At 46.5% G+C, this 27,093-nt stretch overlaps 1 pseudogene; it reads left to right on the forward strand.

The window, feature by feature from the left end:
- Nucleotides 1-1,295: 1,295 nt before the first annotated feature.
- LOC134346481 (zinc finger protein 208-like) overlaps nucleotides 1,296-27,093 on the forward strand; it is a 71,870-nt pseudogene continuing 46,072 nt past the window's right edge.

Raw genomic sequence — 27,093 nt, forward strand, 5'->3', positions numbered from 1 at the left:
TTAAATTAGTTCTTTTCATGAAACTGGGGGTGTGGAGGGAATATTGTGCTGTGAGGAGACAGATGCAGTGGTGATGACCGACCTGTGGCTGCAGGAAAAAGCACAGGACTGGACATTCTACGTCACAGGGTGGAACACTTTTTATTTTGTGAGATCAGTAAGGATCAGACTGGGAGGCCCCTCTCGCCGCCAGCCAGGTAAGATTTCGCACAATGATCATTGTATTTCATCGCCCTCCTGATGACACTACGCAAGGTACTGGATTTGGCCCAGTACATCACGGGAGGAGCCGTGTCCGCCATTGAGCACATCTACATGAAGTGCTGTAAGCAGCATTCATCATCAGGGATGCTCACCACCCAGACCAGGTTCTTTTCTCGCTGCTGCAATCGGGTAAAAGGAACAAGAACCTCAAGACTCGCACCACCAGGTTCAGTAACCATCAACCATCAGGCTCGAACAACAGAGGATAACTTCACTTACTTGCCGTCCATTGAGATGCTCCCAAACCAATCATCGTACTGGGCTTGTATCTAAATTGGTGAAATCAGAGGTGGTTTGACTGAGGCAGATCGCATTGGGCCTGTCTGAGAATTAGACACAATCTCACAGATATTGACAGGCTTGGGGCAGGACTGATGTTTCCTGGCTCAAAATCCGTGTTCACCTCAGCAGGACCGAGATGAGATATTTCCTCACCCAGAGTGCAGTGAATCTTCAGAATTTTCTCCTCAGGGTTCCACTGGGTACGTTGCAGGAAAGTGGGGCTGAGGTCAAAGGTCAGTCATAATCTGAGTGAAGGACCGAATAGCCACGCCGGCTCCTATTTCTTATTTTATAAAACACGAGTTTACCTTTGCGCCTTCTACTTGCTTGGCCTTCAGCCTATCAGATTGCACAGGGGAGCGGTGAGAGCTCCAGAAATCCCTCGGCAGCAGCTGCGGTTATTTCATGTTCTCGTTATTTTTCTGTATTTGCATTTGCACAGTTTTGTTGTCCTCTGCATTCTGATTGATCTTTCACTGATCCAGTTATAATTACTATTCTGTAGATTATTTTTGTTCGCAGGAAAATGATTTTCCAGGTTGTATGGGGTGACTTATATGTACTCTGATAATTGGGTTTCGGGGAACTTCCTTTGATCCTGAGAATAAACTGTGACTGACATCTTCAGCTCCAGCTCCCGGCCGCTGAGACACACTCACAGCCAATCAGCGAACACCGATGGGAGGATCTTGCTCCCATTGGCTGCAGTGTGTCAGTGGGCGGGACTCTGAGCGTTCGGAAAGGACCGCTGTCTGGAACCCAGAGCGGGTGGACCCGGTGAGAGGCCGGGGATTGGGAGGAGCTCCTCGTGTAAAGGCTGCAACACCGGCCGGGGGCTTCAATCCCTCCGATGGCAGAGCTGAAGAGACTGGCGGAGATTCCATGAGATGTTTCACCTACACAGGGGACGCCGGCCTTTCCCCGGATCGGAGTCTGTTGTCTGGAGTTGCTTCCCAGACCCGACCCCTGCTGCAGCTGGCCCGCAGCGGCTGCCGAAGGAACTCTGGTGCTCTCAGCGCTTCCCTGTGTAATCCGACAGGCTGAAGGCCAAGGGAGAACGAGGCGCAAAGGTAAAATCAGACTTTAGAAAATAAGAAACAGGAGCAGGCCATTCGGCCCATTGCGCCTGTTCCGCCTTTCACTGAGAACATGCCTGATCTTTGACCTCAGCGCCACTTTCCGGCAAAGTTGCCTGTATCGCAGAGCCCCTAAATTTGCTCTTTGAGTGCGGAAATCTTGTGGAGGAAATTCGAAAGATTCATTCCACTCTGCACTCCTCATCTCAGTCCTGCTGAGCTGGCCTCCGATTGTTGAGTCTGCGGCCCCTGGTTCCTCACCACAGTCATTCCTGCCCCTACCCTGTCAGTACCCCGTCAGACTGTGTCTGTCTCTGTCAGACCACCTCTTATTTCTCTCATTTTTAGACAGGCTCAGTCAGTATCATCTCTGTACAGACACTACCTCAGCCCCCAAATCAATCTGGGAAACATCTCTTCATTCTCTTCATCCCACAGGCTGACTCTGGGAGGGAGACCAGACCTGTGCACAGTGTTCAAGTACGCTCTCACCAGGACCCTGTATACCTTCAGAGGAGATCCTTATTCTGGTATTCAAACCTTACTTCCTATTCAATGGTCTTCATTTAATATGGAACTGAAACAGTGAACAGATACAACACACCCTCAGACATGAATTTAAAGGGCAGGTGTAGCAACAGTTTGAGTTTCATACCGGGGGCCACGGAGCAAGCAGGGAGTCACAAAGGGAGAAATGTGGGAGTGTTGTGTGTCTGAGCCCAGCTGTGTGTGTTTGTGTATCGGAATCAGGTTTAATATCACTGGCATATGTGGTGAAATTTGTTGTTTTCTGACAGCAGTGCATTGCAATACATATTAATAAAGACTATAAACTACAATCAGTATGTATAAAATTAAATTTAGAAAGTAGTGCACAATGAGAGGGAAAATACTGAGGGAGTGTTCATGGGTTCATTGTCCATTCAGAATTCTGATGGCAGAGGGGAAGAAGCTGTTCTTGAACCATTGAGTGTGTCTTCAGGGTCCTCCATGCCCTACCTGCTGAGAAGAGGGCCTGTCCTGGGTGATGGGGGTCCTTGATGATGGATGCCACCTTTTCTGGCATCATCTTTTGACTGTGTCCTGGATGCTGTGGAGTCCAGTGCCCATGAAGGAGCTGGCTGAGTTTACAAATTTCTGCAGCATTTTCTGATCCTGTGCAGTGGCCTCTCCACACCAGGCAGTGATGCAACCAGTTCAAATGCTCTCCACAGTACATCTGTAGAAATTTCCAAGTGTCTTTAGTGACAGACCGATTGCCCTCAATCTCCGAATGAAATATAGCCGATGTTGTGCTTTCATTGTAACTGCATCAATATGTTGGGCCCAGGATAGTTCCTCAGAGATGTTGACAGGCAGGAAATGGAAACTGCTCACCCTTTTCACTTCCGATGAGGACTGGTGTGTGTTCCCTCGACCTCCCCTTCCTGAAGTCCACAATCTTAATGATGTTGAGTGCAAGGTTGTTGCTGCGACACCACTCAACTTGCTGATCTGTCTCACTCCCGTACTCCGCGTCTCCACCTGAAATACTGTCAACAACAGTTAAAGGCGTAGCTATGGGCACCCATATGGGTCGTAGGTACGCTTGTCTTTTTGTTGGCTTTGTAGAACGATCTATATTCCAAACCTATTCTGGTATCTGTCCCCCACTTTTCCTTCGCTACATCGACGACTGCATTGGCGCTGCTTCCTGCAGGCATGCTGAGCTCGTTGACTTCATTAACTTTGCCTCCAACTTCCACCCTGCCCTCAAGTTTACCTGGCCCATTTCTGACACTTTCCTCCCCTTTCTGGATCTTTCTGTCTCTATCTATGGAGATAGCTTATCTACTGATGTCTACTATAAGCCTACTGACTCTCACAGCTATCTGAACTATTCCTCTTCTCACCCTGTCTCTTGCAAAAATGCCATCCCCTTCTCGCAATTCCTCCGTCTCCGCCGCATCTGCTCTCAGGATGAGGCTTTTCATTCCAGGACAAGGGAGATGTCCTCCATTTTTTATAGAAAGGGGCTTCCCTTCCTCCACCATCAACTCTGCTCTCAAGCGCATCTCCCCCATTTCACGCACATCTGCTCTCACTCCATCCTCCCATCACCCACTAGGAATAGGGTTCCCCGGTCCTCATGTACCACCCAACCAGCCTCCGGGTCCAACATGTTATTCTCCATAACTTCCACCACCTCCAACGGGATTCCACCACTAAGCACATCTTTCCCTCCCCCCACCCCCCCCACTGCTTTCCGCAGGGATCGCTCCCTACGTGACTCCCTTGTCCATTTGTTCCCCCCCATCCCTCCCCACTGATCTCCCTCCTGGCACTTATCCTTGTAAGCGGAACAAGTGCTACACATGCCCTTACACTTCCTCCCTTACCACCATTCAGGGCCCCAGACAGTCCTTCCAGGTGAGGCGACACTTCACCTGTGAGTCCGCTGGGGTGATATACTGCGTCCGGTGCACCCGATGTGGCCTTCTATATATTGGCGAGACCCGACGCAGACTGGGAGATCGTTTTGCTGAACACCTACGCTCTGTCCGTCAGAGAAAGCAGGATCTCCCAGTGGCCACACATTTTAATTCCACGTCCCATTCCCATCTGATATGTCTGGACAGTGAGTATAGAGAGCTTGGTAGGAAGTTGAAAAGCAGGACCTCAAGGGTGGTAATCTCAGGATTGCTACCTGTGCTAGGTGCCAGTGAGGGTAGGAATAGGATGCTCTGGAGGAGGAACAAGTGGCGGAGGAACTGGTGTAGGGGGCAGAGTTTCAGATTTCAGGATCATTGGGACCTCTTCTGGGGCAGGTGGGACCTGTACAAGAGAGACGGGTTATATTTGAACCACAGGGGGACCAATATCCTTTCAGGGAGGTTTGTTAGTGCTATTGGGGAGGCTTTAAATGAGATTTGCAGGGGGATGGGAACCAGAGTGCCAGAGCTGACTGTGTGGCAGGTGTGAAAATAAATGATATTGAAAGTTTAAGCAAATCCACTGATAGAAAGGTTGTGAGTAGTGATAAAAATCTTCTGAGGTGTATATATTTCAATGCTAGGAGTATTGCGGGGAAGGCGGATGAGTTGAGGGCGTGGATTGACACGTGGAATTATGATGCTGTAGCAATTAGTGAAACTTGGCTACAGGAGGGGCAGGACTGGCAGCTTAATATTCCAGGGTTCCAATGTTTCAGATGTGATCGAGGCAGAGGAATGAAAGGTGGGGGAGTAGCATTGCTTGTTAGGGAAAATATTACAGCAGTGCTCAGGCAGGACAGATTAGAGGGTTTGTCTACTGAGTCTTTATGGGTGGAGCTGAGAAACAGGAAAGGTATGGCCACATTAGTGGGATTGTATTACAGACCACCCAATAGTCAACGAGACTTGGAAGAGCAAATCTGCAGAGAGATAGCAGACAACTGCAGGAAACAAAGTTGTGGTGGTAGGGGATTTTAATTTTCCATATATTGATTGGGACTCCCATACTGTTAGGGGTCTAGATGGTTTAGAGTTTGTAAAATATGTTCAGGAAAGTTTTCTAAATCAGTATATAGAGGGACCAACTAGAGGGGATGCAATATTGGATCTCCTCTTAGGAAACGAATTAGGGCAAGTGACGGAAGTCTGTGTGGGGGAGCACTTTGGTTCCAGTGATCATAATGCCATTAGTTTCAATTTGATCATGGACAAGAATAGATCTGGTCCTAGGCTTAAGGTTCTGAACTGGAAGAAGGCCAAATTTGAAGAAATGAGAAAGGATCTAAAAAGCGTGGATTGGGACAGGTTGTTCTCTGGCAAAGATGTGATTGGTAGGTGGGAAGCCTTCAGAGGGGAAATTTTGAGAGTGCAGAGTTTGTATGTTCCTGTCAGGATTAAAGGCAAATTGAATAGGAATAAGGAACCTTGGTTCTCAAGGGATATTGCAACTCTGATAAAGAAGAAGAGGGAGTTGTATGAAACGTATAGGAAACAGGGGTAAATCAGCTGCTTGAGGAGTACAAGAAGTGCAAGAAAATACTTAAGAAAGAAATCAGGAGGGCTAAAAGAAGACATGAGGTTGCCTTGGCAGTCAAAGTGAAGGATAATCCAAAAGCTTTTACTAGTGGTGTGCCACAGGGATCAGTGCTGGGTCCATTGTTATTTGTCATCTATATCAATGATCTGGATGATAATATGGTAAATTGGATCAGCAAGTTTGCTGATGATACAAAGATTGGAGGTGTAGTAGACAGTGAGGAAGGTTTTCAGAGCCTGCAGAGGGACTTGGACCAGCTGAAAAAATGGGCTGAAAAATGGCAGATGGAGTTTAATACTGACAAGTGTGAGGTATTGCACGTTGGAAGGACAAACCAGCGTAGAACATACAGGGTTAATGGTAAGGCACTGAGGAGTGCAGTGGAACAGAGGGATCTGGGAATACAGATACAAAATTCCCTAAAAGTGTCATCACAGGTAGATGGGGTCATAAAGAGAGCTTTTGGTACATTGGCCTTTATTAATCGTAGTATTGAGTATAAGAGCTGGAATGTTATGATAAGGTTGTATAAGGCATTGGTGAGGCCGAATCTGGAGTATTGTGTTCAGTTTTGGTCACCAAATTACAGGAAGGATATAAATAAGGTTGAAAGAGTGCAGAGAAGGTTTACAAGGATGTTGCCGGTACTTGAGAAACTCAGTTACAGAGAAAGGTTGAATAGGTTAGGACTTTATTCCCTGGAGCGTAGAAGAATGAGGGGAGATTTGATAAAGGTATATAAAATTATGATGGGTATAGATGGAGTGAATGCAAGCAGGCTTTTTCCACTGAGGCAAGGGGAGAAAAAAAACCAGAGGACATGGGTTAAGGGTGAGGGGGGAAAAGTTTAAAGGGAACATTAGGGGGGACTTCTTCACACAGAGCGTGGTGGGCGTATGGAATGAGCTGCCAGACGAGGTGGTAAATGTGGTTTTTTTTAACATTTAAGAATAAATTGGACAGATACATGGATGGGAGGTGTATGGAGGGATATGGTCCGTGTGCAGGTCAGTGGGACTACACAGAAAATGGTTCGGCACAGCCAAGAAGGGCCAAAGGGCCTGTTTCTGTGCTGTAGTTTCTATGGTTCTATGGTCTATCCACTGCCTCCTCTATTGTAAAGATGAAGCCACACTCAGGTTGGAGGAATAACACCTTATATTCCATCTGGGTAGCCTCCAACCTGCTGGCATGGACATTGACTTCTCTAACTTCTGCTAATGCCCCACCTCCCCCTCATACTCCATCTGTTATTTAGTCATAGTCATACTTTATTGATCCTGGGGGAAACTGGTTTTCGTTACAGTTGCACCATAAATAATAGTAATAAAACCATAAATAGTTAAATGGTAATATGTAAATTATGCCAGGAAATAAGTCCAGGACCAGCCTATTGGCTCAGGGTATCTGACCCTCCAAGGGAGGAGTTGTAAAGTTTGATGGCCACAGGCAGGAATGACTTCCTATGACGCTCTGTGTTGCATCTCAGTGGAATGAGTCTCTAGCTGAATGTACTCCTGTGCCCAACCAGTACATTATGTAGTGGATGGGAGACATTGTCCAAGATGGCATGCAACTTGGACAGCATCCTCTTTTCAGACACCACTGTCAGAGAGTCCAGTTCCATCCCCACAACATCACTGGCCTTACGAATGAGTTTGTTGATTCTGTTGGTGTCTGCTAACCTCAGCCTGCTGGCCCCAGCATACAACAGCAAACATGATCACACTGGCCACCACAGACTTGTAGAACATCCTCAGCATCGTCTGACAGATGTTAAAGGACCTCGCTCTCCTTAGGAAATAGAGACGGCTCTGACCCTTCTTGTAGACAGCCTCAGTGTTCTTTGACCAGTCCAGTTTATTGTTAATTCATATCCCCAAGTATTTGTAATCCCCTACCATGTCCACACTGACCCTCTGGATGGAAACAGTGGTCACCCGTACCTTAGATCTCCTCAGGTCTACCACCAGCTCCTTAGTCTTTTTCACATTAAGCTGCAGATAATTCTGCTCACACCATGTGACAAATATTCCTACCATAGTCCTGTACTCAGCCTCATCTCCCTTGCTGATGCATCCAACTATGGCAGAGTCATCCGAAAACTTCTGAAGATGACAAGACTCTGTGCAGTAGTTGAAGTCCAAGGTGTAAATGGTGAAGAGAAAGGGAGACAAGACAGTCCCCTGTGGAGCCCCAGTGCTGCTGATCACTCTATTGGACACACAGTGTTGCAAGCACACATACTGTGGTCTGCCAGTCAGGTAATCAAGAATCCATGACACCAGGAAAGCATCCACCTGCATCGCTGTCAGCTTCTCCCCCAGCAGAGCAGGGCAGATGGTGTTGAACGCACTGGAGAAGTCAAAAAACATGACCCTCACAGTGCTCGCTGGATTGTCCAGGTGGGCGTAGACACGGTTCAGCAGATAGACGGTGGCATCCTCAACTCCTAGTCAGGGCTGGTAGGCGAACTGGAGGGGATCTAAGTGTGGCCTGACCATAGACCGGAGCAGCTCCAGAACAAGTCTGTCCAGAGTCTTCATGATGTGGGAAGTCAATGCCACGGGTCTGTAGTCATTGAGGCCGCTGGGACGCGGCGTCTTCGGCACAGGGACGAGGCAGGATGTCTTCCACAGCACAGGAACCCTCCAGAGCCTCAGGCTCAGGTTGAAGACATGGCGAAGTACTCCACATAGCTGAGGGGCACAGGCTTTGAGCAGCCTGGTATTGACACCATCCGGTCCTGCAGCCGGTTGCTTGGGTTGAGACGTTTCAGCTGTCTTCTCCTCTCACCTGTTCAGCTGTGAAGCCCACCGTGGTGGTTTCGTGTGGAGAAGGGGTATAGTCATGAGAGCAGGGTGGGGGACTGTGAGGAAGGGTAGGAGGGGAGAGTGGAATATGTGTTGGTTGGGGGCCGACTGCTGATGACTCGCGTGGGGGATGGGCAGGGTTCACAATGTCAAATCTGTTAAAGAACAGGTTAAGTTCATTGGCCCTGTCCACACTGCCTTCAGTTCCTCTGTTGCTAGTTTGCCGGAACCCAGTGATGGTCCTCATCCCCCTCCAGACATCTCTCATGTTGTTCTGCTGGAGTTTCCACTCAAGCTTCCTCCTGTACCTGTCTTTAGCCTCCCTGATCCTGGCTTTCAGGTCCCTCTGTATTACCCTCAGCTCCTCCCTATTTCCATCTCTAAACGCCCTCTTTTTAGCGTTCAGGATGTCCTTAATGTCTTGTTATTTGAATAACAAAGGACAGTTCTTGTCGGAACATTGCAGTCCACACAGAAGTTGATGTAATCAGTGATGCACTCTGTGAGCCCATCAATATCCTCTCCACGTGGCTGAGAGAGTGCCTGCCAGTCTGTCACCTCAAAACAACCCTGGAGCGCCTCATAAGTCTCCTCCGACCATTTCCTCACCGTCCTCGAGGTTGCAGGTTTACTCTTCACCAGAGACACGTAGCAGAGTTTTAGATGCACCAGGTTGTGATCTGACCTTCCCAGTGGGGGGAGGGGAGAGGAGCTGTATGCATCCTTAACGTTAGCGTACGTCAAATCCAGAGTCCTCTCCCCTCTGTTGTGCAGCTCACATACTGCGTGAAGTTGGGCAGTGTTCTAGCCATGGTGACCTGGTTGAAGTCACCCGAGATGGTAATGAGGGCACTCGGGTGCTGGGTTTGTAATCTGGCTATGACGGTGTAAATGATGTTACACGCTGACGTCGGGTTGGCAGAGGGAGGGATGTACACAACAACCACAATTGCATGCGAGATTTCCCTTGGCAAATAATATGGCCGGAGTCCAACAGCAAAAAGTTTTATTTATTTATATACACACATTCTTTCTCTCTCTCTCTCCTTTTTCTCCCTCTGTCCCTCTGACTATACCCCTTACCCATCCCCTGGGTTTTCCCACCCTCCCCTTTTTCATTCTCCCTGGGCCTCCTGTCCCGTGATCCTCTCATCCCTTTTGCCAATCACCTGTCCAGCTCTTGGCTCCATCTGCCCCCCCACCCCCGTCTTCTCCTATCATTTTGGATCTCCCCTTCACCTCCCACTTTCAAATCTCTTACTAATTCTTCTTTCAGTTAGTCCTGACGAAGGGTCTTGGCCCGAAACGTTGACTGTACCTCTTCCTAGAGATGCTGCCTGGCTGCTGCATTCACCAGCATCTTTGTGTTGCAACAATAGTTGTGTCGTCGGCAAGTTTATAGATGAACCTGGCCACATTGACGTGGGTGTAGAGAGAGTAGAGCAGTGGGCTGAGCGTGCATCGTTGAGGTGTGTCAGTGTTGATTGTCAGCAAGGAGGAGATGTTATTTCTGATCCACACAGACTGTGGTCTCCTGGTGAGGATCCAGTTGCAGAAGGAGGTACAGAGGCCCAGGTTTTGGTGCTTGTTGATTACAATTGAGGGTCTGATTGTGTTGAACGCTGAGCTGTAATCAGTAGCCTGGCTTGTGTATTGCTATTGTCTTGGTGATCTAAGGCTGAGTGGAGAGACAGTGAGATTGCATCTGCTGTAGACATATTGTGGTGATCAGCAAACTGCAGTGGGTCCAGGTCCATCTACAAGCGGGAGTTGATTCCAGACATGACCAACCCCTAAAGCAGTCCATCACAGTAGATGTGAACACCACTGGGTGATAGTCGTTGATGGTGGTTTGATTGTCGCTATTTGAAACAGCTGTGTGTCTGTGTGTGCACACTTGAAACAGTGATCTCAGTTTGATTCAGGAATTGTTCCTGTAAATGGGCTGCCTCGAAAGTGGGGTCACAGTGATGGGATGATCATTCTGATGAAAACAAAATAATTTACCCAGAGAATGCTGAACCTTTAAAAATTACAGACCACATGTGTGTTTGAGAGAGTATTTACAAATTTCAATGTAGCATTCAAAATTTACAAAGAAAATTTATTATCAAAGTATATGCATGTCACAATATTCAATTCTGAGATTACTTTTTTTGGGACAAACTCAGTAAATCCAAGAATCATGATTGAATCAATGAAAGACTGAACCCAGCATCGTGGACAAAATACAATGTGCAAGAGACAACAAACTGTGCAAATACAAGAGAATTAGTAAATAAATAATAAATATTGTCAACTTGACATGAAGAATCCGTGAATGTGTCCATAGGCTGTGGGAACAGTTCAGTGATGGGGCAAGTGATTTAAGGAACATTATCCCCTCTGGTTGAAGAGCTTGATGTTTGAAGGGTAATAACAGTTCCTGAATCTGGTGGTGTGGGTCCTGAGAGTCCTGCACTTTCTTCCTGATGGTATCAGTATGAGAGATTATCCGCTGCATGGTGGGTTCCTTGATGACAGAGGTAGCTTTCCTGTGACAACACACCATAGAAATGTGGGCAGGGTTTTACTCGTGATGTACTGGGCCGTATCCATGACTTTCTGTAGGATTTTCCTTTCAAGGGCTTAGGTGTTTCCATACCAAGCCATGATGTAACCACTAAACACATTCTCCACACACATCTGTAGAAGCTGAATCTCTGCAAGCTAGTAAGGAAATGACGATGTTGCTGTGCTTTCTTCGTAATTGCACTAACATGCTGGGCTCAAGACAGATCCTGGAAAATGATAACATTGAGGAATTTAAGGTTGCTGACCCTCTTCGCTTTTGATGTCTGATGAGCACTGGCTCACGGACCTTCTGTTTCCTCCTCCTGAAGTCAATAATCAGCTCCTTGCTCTTGCTGACATCAACTAAGAGGCTGTTATAAGACCATAAGATATAGTAGCAGAATTAGGCCATTTGGCCCAGTGAATCTGCTCCACCATTTCATTTTAGCTGATCCAATTTTCCTCTTGGCCCCAGTCTCCTGCCTTCTCCTGGTAGCCCTTCATGCCCTGATCAATCAAGAAACTATCAACCTCTGCCTTAAACATACATGGATATTTCCCCTCCATAGCTGCCACTGATTCACTATCCATAGATTCACTGTTCTCTGGCTAAAAAAATTCCTCCTCATCTCCATTTTAAAGATACCCCTCTATTCTGGGGTTGTGACCTTTGGTCTTAGACTCTCCCAAAATAGGAAGCATCCCCTCCATATCCTTTCACCATTTGATATATTTCAATTAGGTCACCTCTCATTCTTTTGAATTCCAATCAATACAGGCCCAGAGTCATCAAATACTCTTCATATAAAAACATGTTTCATTTGGGAATCATTTATGTGAACCTGCTTTGGACACTCTCCAGTTTCAGCACATCTTTTCTAAGATAAGGGGTCCAAAACTGCTCACAGTACTCCAGGTGAGGCCTCACCAGTGCTTTCAAAATTTTCAATATTACATCCCTGCATTTATATTCTTTTCCTCTTGAAATGAATGCTGACATTACATCTGCCTTCTTCATACAGACTCAATCTGCAAATTAACCTTTAGGGACTATTTAGAAAACAGTCAGCTCTGTCATTTTTACCAAACTGCATGGTGATATCCTTCCTGATACTGCATTCCATCTGACACTTCTTTGTCCATTCTCCTAATCTGTTGAAGACCTTCCACAGCCTCTCTATTTCCTCAAAATGGTCTGACCCTCAACCATCTTCATATCACCTGCAAACTTTGTAACAAGGTCATCAATTTCATCATACACATCATTGACATTTAACATAAAAAGTATCAATCCCAGCACAGACTCCTGTAGAACACACTAGTCAAGAGGCTCCCTTTATACCCACTCTTTGCTTCCTCTCAATCACTCACGGCTTTATCCATGCTAGAATCTTTCCTGTGATACCATGGGCACGTAGGTTGTTAAAGCAGCTTCATGTGTGGCATCTTGTCAAAAGCCTTCTGAAAATCCAAATTACACAACATCAATCAATTCCCCTTCGTCTATCCTGCTTGTTATTTCCTAAAATTATTTCAACAGGTTTGTCAGGCAAGATTTTCCCTTCAGGAAACCATGCTGACTATTGCCTATTTTATCATGTGACTCGGTACTCTCAGACCTAATCATTAATAATCGACTCCAACATCTTCCCAATCTCTGAGGACAGACAAACTGGCCTATAGTTTCCTTTCTTCTGCCTCTCTCCCTTCTTGAAGAGTGGAGTGACATTTGCAGTTTTCCATTCTTGCTGAACCATTCCAGAATCTTGTGGTTTTTGAACGTTCATTACTAATGGGTCCACAACCTCTTTATCACCTCTTTCGGAACCCTGGGGTGTAAAACATCTGGGTCACGTGACCTATCTAACTTGACCTTTCAATTTCTCAAGATCCTTCCCTCTAGTTCTGGTAACTTTGCACACTTCTGACACCTGGAAGTTCCATCATTATGCTGTGTCTTCCTCAGTTAAGACAGACACAAAATACATATTCAGTTTGTCTGCCATTTCTTTGTCTCCCATTACTACCTCTCCAGCGTTCTTTTCCAGCTGTCCGATATCCACTCTCACCTCTCTTTTACACTTTATGTACCTGAAGGATCCACATCAATATGGGACGGGAAAAGTGACTCAGAGTTGATTTGCATGTCTTCGCCCTTGGAAAATTGGCAAAAGACTGAGCTGACTGCCTTGATGAGGCACAACAGGCAATTTCTGAAATATCGGCAGAGTTATTGGCAGTTCGAACTGTAGCTCTGCAAATTCCAATGGCCCTAGACTTTTTATTAGCTAAAAAGTGGGGTATGCCTGCTTCAATTGGGCAAGAATGTTGCACCAACACACCAGACAAATCTGAAAATATAACTCACCTGATGGACTATATCTGAGAGGCAGCAGATAGAATGAGAGAAGTGGGAGAGCAGTTCCACAATGATAATCCTTCAGGAAGCCGGTGACCGTTTGAGACTGGGAGGATGGTGGGATACTGTTTTACATTATACAGTTCCACAGTTATAATCCCTCAGGAAGCTGGTGACCATTCGCGACTCTGGGAGGATGGTGGGATACTGTTTTACATTATACAGTTCCACAATGATAATCCCTCAGGAAGCTGGTGGCTGTTTGAGACTCTGGGAGGATGGTGGGATACTGTTTTACATTATACAGTTCCACAATGATAATCCCTCAGGAAGCTGGTGGCTGTTTGAGACTTTGGGAGGATGGTGGGATACTGCTTTACATTATGGAATAACCATTGGAGCAATAATAATCACAACAATCTGATTATGATTCTTGTGCTCAGTTGTGTGCCAGAAAAGGAGGGGACATTAGGGCTCTGGGAACTCATAGGGAATGGACGGGATAAAAGGGAAAAGAAAGCCCTGTGGTCTGAAGCATTATCACCTTAAAGACACCATTCACTTTGTAATTAGCCAGAGAAAGTGGCTCACCTGAGGACTGGGAGAAATTCAGAGTTCAGCAGAGGAGGACAAAGGGCTTAATTAGGAAGGGGAAAAAAGATTGAGAGAAAACTGGCAGAGAACATAAAAACGGACTGTAAAAGCTTTTATAGATATGTAAAAAGGAAAAGACTGGTAAAGACAAATGTAGGTCCCCTGTAGACAGAAACAAGTGAATTGATTATGGGGAGCAAGGACATGGCAGACCAATTGAATAATTACTTTGGTTCTGTCTTCACTAAGGAGGACATAAATAATCTTCCAGAAATAGTAAGGGACAGAGGGTCTAGTGAGATGGAGGAACTGAGTGAAATACATGTTAGTAGGGAAGTGGTGTTAGGTAAATTGAAGGGATTAAAGGCAGATAAATCCCCAGGGCCAGATGGTCTGCATCCTAGAGTGCTTAAGGAAGTAGCCCAAGAAATAGTGGATGCATTAGTGATAATTTTTCAAAACTCGTTAGATTCTGGACTAGTTCCTGAGGATTGGAGGGTGGCTAATGTAACCCCACTTTTTAAAAAAGGAGGGAGAGAGAAACTGGGGAATTATAGACCGGTTAGCCTAACGTCGGTGGTGGGGAAACTGCTGGAGTCAGTTATCAAGGATGTGATAACAGCACATTTGGAAAGCGGTGAAATCATCAGACAAAGTCAGCATGGATTTGTGAAAGGAAAATCATGTCTGACGAATCTCATAGAATTTTTTGAGGATGTAACTAGTAGAGTGGATAGGGGAGAACCAGTGGATGTGGTATATTTGGATTTTCAAAAGGCTTTTGACAGGGTCCCACACAGGAGATTAGTATGCAAACTTAAATCACACGGTATTGGGGGTAAGGTATTGGTGTGGGTAGAGAATTGGTTAGCAGACAGGAAGCAAAGAGTGGGAATAAACAGGACCTTTTCAGAATGGCAGGCGGTGACTAGTGGGGTACCGCAAGGCTCAGTGCTGGGACCCCAGTTGTTTACAATATATATTAATGACTTGGATGAGGGAATTAAATGCAGCATCTCCAAGTTTGCGATGACACGAAGCTGGGTGGCAGTGTTAGCAGTGAGGAGGATGCTAAGAGGATGCAGGGTGACTTAGATAGGTTGGGTGAGTGGGCAAACTCATGGCAGATGCAATTTAATGTGGATAAATGTGAAGTTATCCACTTTGGTGGCAAAAATAGGAAAACAGATTATTATCTGAATGGTGGCCGATTAGGAAAAGGGGAGGTGCAACGAGACCTGGGTGTCATTATACACCAGTCATTGAAAGTGGGCATGCAGGTACAGCAGGCGGTGAAAAAGGCGAATGGTATGCTGGCATTTATAGCGAGAGGATTCGAGTACAGGAGCAGGGAGGTACTACTGCAGTTGTACAAGGCCTTGGTGAGACCACACCTGGAGTATTGTGTGCAGTTTTGGTCCCCTAACCTGAGGAAAGACATCTTTGCCATAGAGGGAGTACAAAGAAGGTTCACCAGATTGATTCCTGGGATGGCAGGACTTTCATATGAAGAAAGACTGGATGAACTGGGCTTGTACTCGTTGGAATTTAGAAGATTGAGGGGGGATCTGATTGAAACGTATAAGATCCTAAAGGGATTGGACAGGCTAGATGCAGGAAGATTGTTCCCAATGTTGGGGAAGTCCAGAACGAGGGGTCACAGTTTGAGGATAGAGGGGAAGCCTTTTAGGACCGAGATTAGGAAAAACTTCTTCACACAGAGAGTGGTGAATCTGTGGAATTCTCTGCCACAGCAAACTGTTGAGGCCAGTTCATTGGCTATGTTTAAGAGGGAGTTAGATGTGGCCCTTGTGGCTACAGGGGTCAGGGGGTATGGAGGGAAGGCTGGGGCGGGGTTCTGAGTTGGATGATCAGCTATGATCATAATAAATGGCGATGCAGGCTTGAAGGGCCGAATGGCCTACTCCTGCACCTATTTTCTATGTTTCTATGTTTCTATGTAAGTCTTGATAATATTAGATGTCTGTTGTTATGGGGTAATAAAGAGGAGGGAATGGGGAGATATGTACTGAACTTTGCATTTTATTGTAAGTATTTGATGTGACAAAATGGAGCTGTACAAACCCTAGAGTGCTGAGCTAGTATGTACAATATATGTATGTGACTAATGTAGCAGGAAGAAACTACAAAAAAATGTGCTTACTGAAGGAACTCGTGACTGCAAACACTGAACATTGTGCAAAAATGAGGAAGTAGCAGAGACGACTCAACCAGAGATGGCAGCCTGCAGCAAATGTATCTGGAACACTGAACTCACTGGAAACAGTAACCTCGTCTTGCTCTTAAGTACAGAAATAATATTTTGTAAACGCTGTGTCTGAAGTCCCCTACCATCCCTGGTGAGAATGGAGGTGAATTTACCCCTTGCAGGTAATAAAGAATAAAGGTGCTTGATAAAGGTACACTCAGTGTCAGTATTGTGTTTTGTGAGACTCAGCAGAGATGTACTTGAAAATGACAATAGACAATAGGTGCAGGAGTAGGCCATTTGGCCCTTCGAGCCAGCACTGCCATTCACTGTGATCATGGCTGATCATCCACAATCAATATCCAGTTCCTGCCTTATCCCCATAACCTTTGATTCCGCTGTCTTTAAGAGCTCTATCCATCTCTTTCTTGAAAGTATCCAGAGAAGGCTTCCACAGCCTTCTGGGGCAGAGCATTCCATATATCCACCACTCTCTGGGTGAAAAAGGTTTTCCTGAGCTCTGTTCTAAATGGCCTACCCCTTATTCTTAAACTGTGGCCTCTGGTTCTGGACTCACTCATCAGCAGGAACATGCTTCCTGCCTCCAGCGTGTCCAATCCCTTAATAATCTTATATGTTTCAATAAGATCCCCTCTCAGCCTTCTAAATTCCAGAGTATACAAGCCCAGTCACTCCAATCTTTCGACATATGACAGTCCCGCCATCCCGGGAATTAACCTTGTGAACCTACGCTATTCTCCCTCAATAGCAAGAATGTCCTTCCTCAAATTTGGAGACCAAAACTGCACACAGTACTCCAGGTGTGGTCTCACCAGGGCCCTGTACAGCTGCAGAAAGATTTCTTTGCTCTTATACTCAATTCCCCTTGTTATGAAGTCCAGCATGCAATTAGCTTTCTTCACTGCCTGCTGTACCTGCATGCTTGCTTTCAATGACTGATGTACAAAACCGCTAAGATCTCATTGTGCTTCCCCTTTTCCTAACTTGACTCCATTTAGATAATAATCTGTTTTCCTGTTCTTACGACCAAAGTGGATAACCTCACATTTATCCACATTAAACTGCATCTGCCCACTCACCCAGCCTGTCCAAGTCACAATGGATTAAGGGTCACAATGGATTGACGGAACATGAGGGGATATTTCTTCACTCAGAGGGTCATCAGAGTGTGAAATGAGCTTAACCCACCCACAAAACCTGTGCCTCTGAATGGGGTGGAGCCCAAAAAGGTGGGTCCCTCTAATGAGCTGCTGCCAACCAGAGACCGGGGTCCTCGGGCTGGTTTTTGGTGCCACCAGAGAGCATAATGGGTGTCATCAAAACTGGTGTGTGGTGAAAGGGATGGTTGTCTAAGGTTACAGTGGAATGGAGACCAGTTCGGAAAGTGGGCCAAGGAATTGCAGGTGGATCTTAGCTGTCACTCAGAAACAGTTCTTCAGGGGGTCAAGGACAACTGAGACACAAAAGAGGGAGCTTTCCTTGGGCTCCAGATTCAAACAGACAAGACTGATGCACTATGGATCAGTTCATCTAGTTTGAAGGTACCAAGACAGAATATAAGTGTTGCTTCTCCACCCTGAGGATGGACTCACCAATTAGGAGCACACTTTGTCGAGCATCTTCGCACCATCCTCCACAAGTGGGGCTTCCCAGTCGGCAAGCATTTTAATTCTCATTCCCATTCCTGTGCCATCAAAGTTGCTGGTGAATGCAGCAGGCCAGGCAGCATCTCCAGGAAGAGGTACAGTCGACGTTTCGGGCTGAGACCCTGCGTCAGGACTAACTGAAAGAAGAGCTGGTAAGAGATTTGAAAGTGAGAGGGGGAGGTGGGAGATCCAAAATGATAGGAGAAGACAGGAGGCGGAGGGATGGAGCCAAGAGCTGGACAGGTGATTGGCAAAAGGGATATGAGAGGATCATGGGACAGGAGGCCCAGGGAGAAAGCAAGGGGGGAGGATAAAAACCCAGAGGATGGGCAAGGGGTATAGTCAGAGGGAAAAAAAGGATAGAGAGAGAGAGAAAGAATGTGTGTATATAAATAAATAACGGATGGGGGGAGGAGGGGCATTAGCGGAAGTTTGAGAAGTCAATGTTCATGCCATCAGGTCGAAGGCTACCCAGACGGAATATAAGGTGTTGTGGGTGGCGGAGCAGCACATTATATTCCGTCTGGATACCCTCCAACCTGACATCATGAAGATCCATTACACCTTACGGTGAACAAATTCCCCCGACCCTCCTCTGTGCCCCACTCTGATATTTCACTTCTTCTCACCTGCCTATTACTTCCCCGGGGTCCCCTCCTCCTTCCCTCTCTCCTATGATCCACTCTCCTCCCCTATCAGATTCTTTTTTTCTCCAGCCCACCCTTCCTTGTCCTTTCCACCCAGCAATTGGCAGCTCGCCTCTTTCCCCTCCCCCACCACATTTTTATTCTGTCATCTTCCCCCGTGTTTCTCAGTTCTGCAGAAGGTCTCGACCCGAAACGCGGCCTGTTTATTATTGTCCATAGATGCTGCCTGAGCTACTGAATTCCTCCAGCGTTTTGTGTGAGTTGGTCTGAATTTCCAACATTTGCAGACTTTCTCGTGTTGGTTCCGCGCCGTGACCAGCCGATCACATGCGCATGCGTAACCATCGCGGAGAGTCTCGCGCGTGCGCACAGTGGACAAAGGGACTGGGACACTCGGCGACAGGTAGGAGCGGGGATCCGGGCGGTCTTCATCATCGGTACCAGCTCCGAACCGCGACTGAAGTCCAGTTACTGTGAGCTCTATCCACACCTTTCCTCCGCACCCTGGAACAGTCCCTTCCCTCTCTCTCAGCGCAATGATCCGTACTCGGGCTCCGGGGAACTTGCTGTTGATAAGCGAAGGTGCTGGAGCCGTGGATGGTAGAAGGGTTTCTTGTTCGTGCGGGGTTCTGGGTAAAGAGGAAGCCATAGATGACACAATCAGCGTTTTCCTCATCAGTCCGTAGGCCGTTTTTGGAAGCGCAGGGGGAGGGAAGGGCAGCAGATTGATCACTCAGGCACTATCGACAACCGAAGAGTTTACCCTCCGGTCAATGAAAATATCAATTTGTGCTGCATGGAAATAACAAAACATAATCCTTACATCAGCTTTAGTCATTAAGGAAATCACCTTTGTTTTTTCTTGTTCTGGACCTTTCTACCCGTGAGAACATGTTTACTACCATTCTCTTTGGGTACATAATGATATAGAACATAGAACATAAAACATAGACAAGTACAGCACAGTACAGGCCCTTTGGCCCACAATGTTGTGCCGACACTCAAACCCTGCCTCCCATTAAAAACTCCCACCTTAAATTCCTCCATATACCTGTCTAGTAGTCTCTTATACTTCACGAGTGTATCTTCCTCCACCACTGACTCAGGCAGTGCATTCCATGCACCAGCCACCCTCTGAGTAAAAAAACCTTCCTCTAATATCCCCCTTGAACTTCCCACCCCTTACCGTAAAGCCATGCCCTCTTGTATTGAGCAGTGGTGCCCTGGGGAAGAGGCGCTGGCTATCCACTCTATGTATTCCTCTTATTATCTTGTACACCTCTGTCATGTCTCCTTTCGTCTTCCTTCTCTCCAAAGAGTAAAGCCCCAGCTCCCTTAATCTCTGATCATAATGCATACTCTCTAAACCAGGCAGCATCCTGGTAAATCTCCTCTGTACCCTTTCCAATGCTTCCACATCCTTCCTACAGTGAGGTGACCAGAAATGGACACAGTACTCCAAGTGTGGCCTAACCAGAGTTTTATAGAGCTGCATCATTACATCGTGGCTCTTAAACTCTATCCCTTGACTTATGAAAGCGAACACCCCGTCAGCTTCCTTAACTACCCTATCCACCTGTGAGGCAACTGTCAGGGATCTGTGGACATATACCCCCAGAGCCCTCTGCTCCTCCACACTACCAAGTATCCTGCCATTTGCTTTGTACTCTGCCTTGGAGTTTGTCCTTCCAAAGTGTACCACCTCACACTTCTCCGGGTTGAACTCCATTTGCCACATCTCTGTCCACTTCTGCATCCTATCAATATAGCTCTGCAATCTTTGACAATCCTCTACACTATCTACAACACCACCAACCTTTGTGTCATCTGCAAACTTGCCATCCCACAGCCAGGTCGTTAATAAAAATCATGGAAAGTAGAGGTCCCAGAACAGATCCTTGTGGGACACCTCTAGTCACAATCCTCCAATCTGAATGTACTCCCTCCACTATGACCCTCTGTCTTCTGCAGGCAAGCCAATTCTGAATCCACCTGGCCAAAATTCCCTGGATCCCATCCCTTCTGACTTTCTGAATAAGCCTACCATGTGGAACCTTGTCAAATGCCTTATTAAAATCCATATAGATCACATCCACTGCACTACCCTCATCTATATGCCTGGTCACCTCCTCAAAGAACTCTATCAGGCTTGTTAGACACGATCTGCCCTTCACAAAGCCATGCTAACTGTCCCTGATCAGACCATGATTCTCCAAATGCCCAGAGATCCTATCTCTAAGAATCTTTTTCAACTGCTTTCCCACCACAGACGTAAGGCTCACTGGTCTATAATTACCCGGACTATCCCTACTACCTATTTTGAACAAGGGGACAACATTCACCTCCCTCCAATCCTCCGGTACCATTCCCATGGGCAGCGAGGACATAAAGATGCTAGCCAGAGGCTCAGCAATCTCTTCTCTTGCCTTGTGGAGCAGCCTGGGGAATATTCTGTCAGGCCCCGGGGACTTATCCGTCCTAACGTATTTTAACAACTCCAACACCTCCTCTCCCTTAATATCAACATGTTCCAGAACATGAACCTCACTCATATTGTCCTCACCATCATCAAGTTCCCTCTCATTGGTGAATACCGAAGAGAAGTATTCATTGAGGACCTCGCTCACTTCCGCAGCCTCCAGGCACATTGTCCCACCTTTATCTCTAATTGGTCCTACTTTCACTCCTGTCATCCTTTTTTTCTTCACATAATTGAAGAATACCTTGGGGTTTTTCTTTACCCTACTCACCAAGGCCTTCTCATGCCCCCTTCCTGCTCTTCTCAGCCCCTTCTTAAGCTCCTTTCTTGCTTCCATATATTCCTCAATAGACCCATCTGATCCTTGCTTCCTAAACCTCATGTATGCTGCCTTCTTCCACCTGACTAGATTTTCCACCTCACTTGTCACCCATGGTTCCTTCACCCTACCATTCTTTATCTTCCTCACCAGGACAAATTTATCCCTAACGTCCTGAAAGAGATCTCTAAACATCGACCACTTGTCCGTAGTACATTTCCCTGCAAAAACATCATCCCAATTCACACCCGCAAGTTCTAACCCTGTAACCTCAAAATTTGCCCTTCCCCAATTAAAAATCTTCCTATACTCTCTGATTCTAATTTTTTCCATGATAATGCTAAAGGCCAGGGAGCAGTGGTCACTGTCCCCCAGATGCTCACTCACTGAGAGATCTGTGACCTGACCCGGTTCATTACCTAGTACTAAATATAGTATGGTATTCCCCCTGGTCGGGTTGTCCACATACTGTGACAGGAATCTGTCCTGGACACACTTAACAAACTCTGCCCCATCTAAACCCTTGGAACTAATCAGGTGCCAATCAATATTAGGGAAGTTAAAGTCACCCATGACAACAACCCTGTCATTTTTGCACCTTTCCAAAATCTGCCTCCCAATCTGCTCCTCTGTATCTCTGCTGCTACCAGGGGGCCGATAGAATATCCCCAATATAGTAACTGCTCCCTTCCTATTCCTGACTTCCACCCATATTGACTCAAAAGAGGATCCTGCTACATTACCCACCCTTTCTGTAGCTGTAATAGTATCCCTGACCAGTATTGCCACCCCTCATCCCCTTTTTTCGCCCTCCGTATCCCTTTTAAAGCACTGAAATCCAGGAATATTGAGAATCCATTCCTGCCCTGGTGCCAGCCAAGTCTCTGTAATGGCCACTACATCATAATTCCATGTATGTATTGAAGTTCTCAGTTCATCACCTTTGTCCCTGATGCTTCTTGCATTGAGGTACACACAACTCAGCTCTTCTACCTTATGTTAGACAACAAGAATTCTGCAGATGCTGGAAATTCAAGCAACACACATAAAAGTTGCTGGTGAATGCAGCAGGCCAGGCAGCATCCCTAGGAAGAGGTGCAGTTGACATTTCAGGCCGAGACCCTTCGTCAGGGGATGAAGGGTCTCGGCCTGAAACGTCGACTGCACCTCTTCCTATAGATGCTGCCTGGCCTGCTGCGTTCACCAGCAACTTTTACGTACCTTATGTTAGATCTGGCTTTACTCCATGAACTTCTTTCACCGCTCTATCGCTCTGGGTCCCATCCCCCTCGCAAATTAGTTTAAACCCTCCCGAACCATGCCAGCAAACCTTCCTGCGAGAATATTGCCCCCCCCCTCGAGTTCAGGTGCAACCCATCCAATCTGTACAGGTCGCACCTTCCCCAGAAGAGATCCCAATTATGCAAAAATCTAAAATTTGCTCCCTGCACCAACTCCTCAGCCACGCCTTCAACTGCCATCTCCTCCAATTCTTACCATCACTGTCACATAGCACTGGCAGCAATCCTGAGAACGCCACCCTTGAGGTCCTGTTCTTCAGCCTTCTGCCTAGTTCCCGAAGCTCACACTTCAGGACCTCATCCCTCTTCCTGCCTATGTTGTTGGTCCCAACATGTATCACGACTTCTGATCGCTTTCCCTTTCATACCAGGATGTACATGCGGGTGTCCTTCTCACGTCCACACAATCTCCTGTCTGCTCCTCTGACTATATCAAATACCTTTGGCCTGGATAACAAAGGACCTGTAGTTTTCACATCACAAATAAGCCACACTCCAATGAGAATGAGGACTGCCCTCCATATAGAGAGGCTTTGAGGAAAGAGAAGCAGAATGCAAGGTGTAAAGACAGTAAGGTAGAAGGGTTGAAATGTGTGTACCTCAATGCAAGAAGCATCAGGAACAAAGGTGATGAACTGAGAGCTTGGATACATACATGGAATTGTGATGTAGTGGCCATTACAGAGACTTGGCTGGCACCAGGGCAGGAATGGATTCTCAATATTCCTGGATTTCAGTGCTTTGAAAGGGATAGAGAGGGCGGAAAAAGGGGAGGAGGGGTGGCATTACTGGTCAGGGATACTATTACAGCTACAGAAAGGGTGGGTAATGTAGCAGGATCCTCTTTTGAGTCAATATGGGTGGAAGTCAGGAACAGCAGTTACTCTATTACTCTATTGGACTGAAGTACAATTACTGTGAGCTCCATCCACACCTTTTCTCTGCACCCCGGGACAGTCCCTTCCCTCTCTCTCAGCGCAATGATCTGTACTCGGGCTCCTGGGAACTTGCTGCTGATGAGCGAAGGTGCTGGAGCCGTGGCGGATAGATAGGTTTCTTGCTCATGCGGGGTTCTGGGTAAAGAGGAAGCCATAGATGACAGGACCAGCATTTTCCCCGTCAGTCTGTAGGGCGTATTTGGAAGCGCAGGGGGAGGGAAGGGCAGCAGATGGATCACTCAGGCACTACGGAGCACCAAAGACCTTACCCTCCAGTAAATGAAAATATCAATTTGTGCTGCATGAAAAGAGGAAAACAAGTTCCTTACATCAGCTTTAGTCCTTGAGGAAATCACCTTTGTTCCATCTTGTTCTGGACCTTTCTACCCGTGAGAACACGTTTAGTACCATTCGCTTTGGGTACATGATGATATCAAATACCTTTGGCCTGGATGACAAGTGACCTGTAGTTTTCACATCACAAGTGTGCCACACTCCAATGAGAACGAGGACTGCCCTCCATCATGTTCTTTGGCATTGCCTCTGTTGAGTTCTCCAGCGTCAATCACCTGTGCGGAGGGGCAGAGTAACTTGAAACTCTCCAGGGTTTGCCATGGAACATCACGTGCTCTTTGTAGTGCTGTAGTACATGACCAGAACTTGAAATAATTTATTTTTCTCACATTGTGTGGACCAACAATTTGTCTGAAGGTTAAATTTTTTATCCAGCCTGAAAACAGGATGGCTCAATACCACCTGTGTAGTAACAAAGGCTCTCTGTGTGGGAGCATTTCAGTTACTGCGCAGCTTAGAATAATATGGAACAGAGAATAATACTAATGGAAGGAATCAGACTGAGCCAAGTCAGTGATTGAATGTCCCATTCTTACACAGGCAGGAAGACTGTCGGAGAATGAGATGAACAGACCAGTTTCTGGCACCATGAACAGTTAGTCTCCTCATCAGATACAGGAGCAGAATCAGGTCATTTGGACCATCGAGTCTGCTCCACCATTTCATTACAGCTGATCCATTTTCCCTCTCACCCCAGTTTCCTGCCTTCTCCCCATTTCCCTTCATGCCCTGACTAATCAAGAATCCATCACCCTCTTGCGTAAAATATACCCAATCACTTGGCCTCCAGATCAACTTAAAACAACAAATTCCACAGATTCACCATACTCCAGTTAAAGAAATTGCTCCTCATCTCCATTCTGAAAGAGCAAAGCTCAATTTTGAGGCTGTGTTCTCTGGTCTGAAACTCCCCCATTCCCCCACATCCACTCCATCAAGACTTTTCAATGTTCAATAGATTTCAATGATGGCTCCTTCATTCTTCTGAACTCCAGTCAGTAGATGCCCCAAACCATCAAACACTCTTCATATGACAAACCTTACATAGAACATAGAACATAGAATAGTACAGCACAGTACAGGCCCTTCGGCCCACAATGTTGTGCCGACCCTCAAACCCTGTCTCCCATATAAGCCCCCAACTTAGATTCCTCCATATACCTGTCTAGTAGTCTCTTAAACTTCACTAGTGTATCTGCCGCCACCACTGACTCAGGCAGTGCATTCCACGCACCAACCACTCTCTGAGTAAAAAACCTTCCTCTAATATCCCCCTTGAACTTCCTACCCCTTACCTTAAAGCCATGTCCTCTTGTATTGAGCAGTGGTGTCCTGGGGAAGAGGCGCTGGCTATCCACTCGATCTACTCCTCTTATTATCTTGTACACCTCGATCATGTCTCCTCTCATCCTTCTTCTCTCTAAAGAGTAAAGTCTTAGCTCCCTTAATCTCTGATCATAATGCATACATTCTAAACCAGGCAGCATCCTGGTAAATCTCCTCTGTACCCTTTCCAATGCTTCCACATCCTTCCTATAGTGAGGTGACCAGAACTGGACACAGTACTCCAAGTGTGGCCTAACCAGAGTTTTACAGAGCTGCATCATTACATCGCGACTCTTAAACTCTATCCCTCAACTTATGAAAGCTAACTCCCCATAAGCTTTTTTCACTACCCTATCCACCTGTGAGGCAACTTGCAGGGATCTGTGGACATGTACCCCGAGATCCCTCTGCTCCTCCACACTACCAAGTATCCTGCCATTTACTTTGTACTCTGCCTTGGAGTTTGTCCTTCCAAAGTGTACCACCTCACACTTCTCCAGGATGAACTCCATCTGCCACTTCTCAGCCCACTTCTGCATCCTATCAATATCTCTCTGCAATCTTTGACAATCCTCTGCACTATCTACAACACCACCAACCTTTGTGTCGTCTGCAAACTTGCCAACCCACCCCTCTACCCCCACATCCAGGTCGTTAATAAAAATCACGAAAAGTAGAGGTCCCAGAACAGATCCTTGTGGGACACCACTCGTCACAGTCCTCCAATCTGAATGTACTCCCTCCACCATCACCCTCTGCTTTCTGCTGGCAAGCCAATTCTGAATCCACCTGGCCAAACTTCCCTGGATCCCATGCCTTCCAACTTTCTGAAGAAACCTACCGTGTGGAACCTTGTCAAATGCCTTACTAAAATCCATATAGATCACATCCACTGCACTAGCCTCATCTATATGCCTGGTCACCTCCTCAAAGAACTCTATCAGGCTTGTTAGACACGATCTGCCCTTCACAAAGCCATGCTAACTGTCCCTGATCAGACCATGATTCTCTAATTCCCTTTAGATCCTATCTCTAAGAATCTTTTCCAACAGCTTTCCCACCATGGATGTAAGACTCACTGGTCTATAATTACCCGGACTATCCCTACTACCTTTTTTGAACAAGGGAACAACATTCGCCTCCCTCCAATCCTCCGGTACCATTCCTGTGGACAACGAGGACATAAAGATCCTAGCCAGGGGCTCAGCAGTCTCTTCTCTCGCCTCATGGAGCAGCCTGGGGAATATTCCGTCAGGCCCCGGGGACTTATCTGTCCTAATGTATTTTAAGAACTCCAACACCTCCTCTCCCTTAATATCAACATGCTCCAGAACATCAACCTCACTCATATTGTCCTCACCATCATCAAGTTCCCCCTGATTGGTGAATACTGAAGAGAAATATTCATTGAGGACCTTGCTCACTTCCACAGCCACCAGGCACGTCTTCCCACCTTTATCTCTAATCGGTCCTACCTTCACTCCTGTCATCCTTTTTTTCTTCACATAATTGAAGAATGCCTTGGGGTTTTTCTTTACCCTACTCGCCAAGGCCTTCTCATGCCCCCTTCTTGCTCTTCTCAGCCCCTTCTTAAGCTCTTTTCTTGCTTCAGTATATTGCTCAATAGACCCATCTGATCCTTGCTTCCTCAACCTCATGTATGCTGCCTTCTTCCACCTGACTAGATTTTCCACCTCACTTGTCACCCATGGTTCCTTCACCCTACCATTCTTTATCTTCCTCACCAGGACAAATTTATCCCTTACATCCTACAAGAGATCTCTAAACATCGACCACATGTCCATAGTACATTTCCCTACAAAAACATCATCCCAATTCACTCCCGCAAGTTCTAGCCTTATAGCCTCATAATTTGCCTTTCCCCAGTTAAAAATTTTCCT

This window comes from Mobula hypostoma, chromosome 5 (genome assembly GCF_963921235.1).
Source record: "Mobula hypostoma chromosome 5, sMobHyp1.1, whole genome shotgun sequence".
Lineage (NCBI taxonomy): Eukaryota > Metazoa > Chordata > Chondrichthyes > Myliobatiformes > Myliobatidae > Mobula > Mobula hypostoma.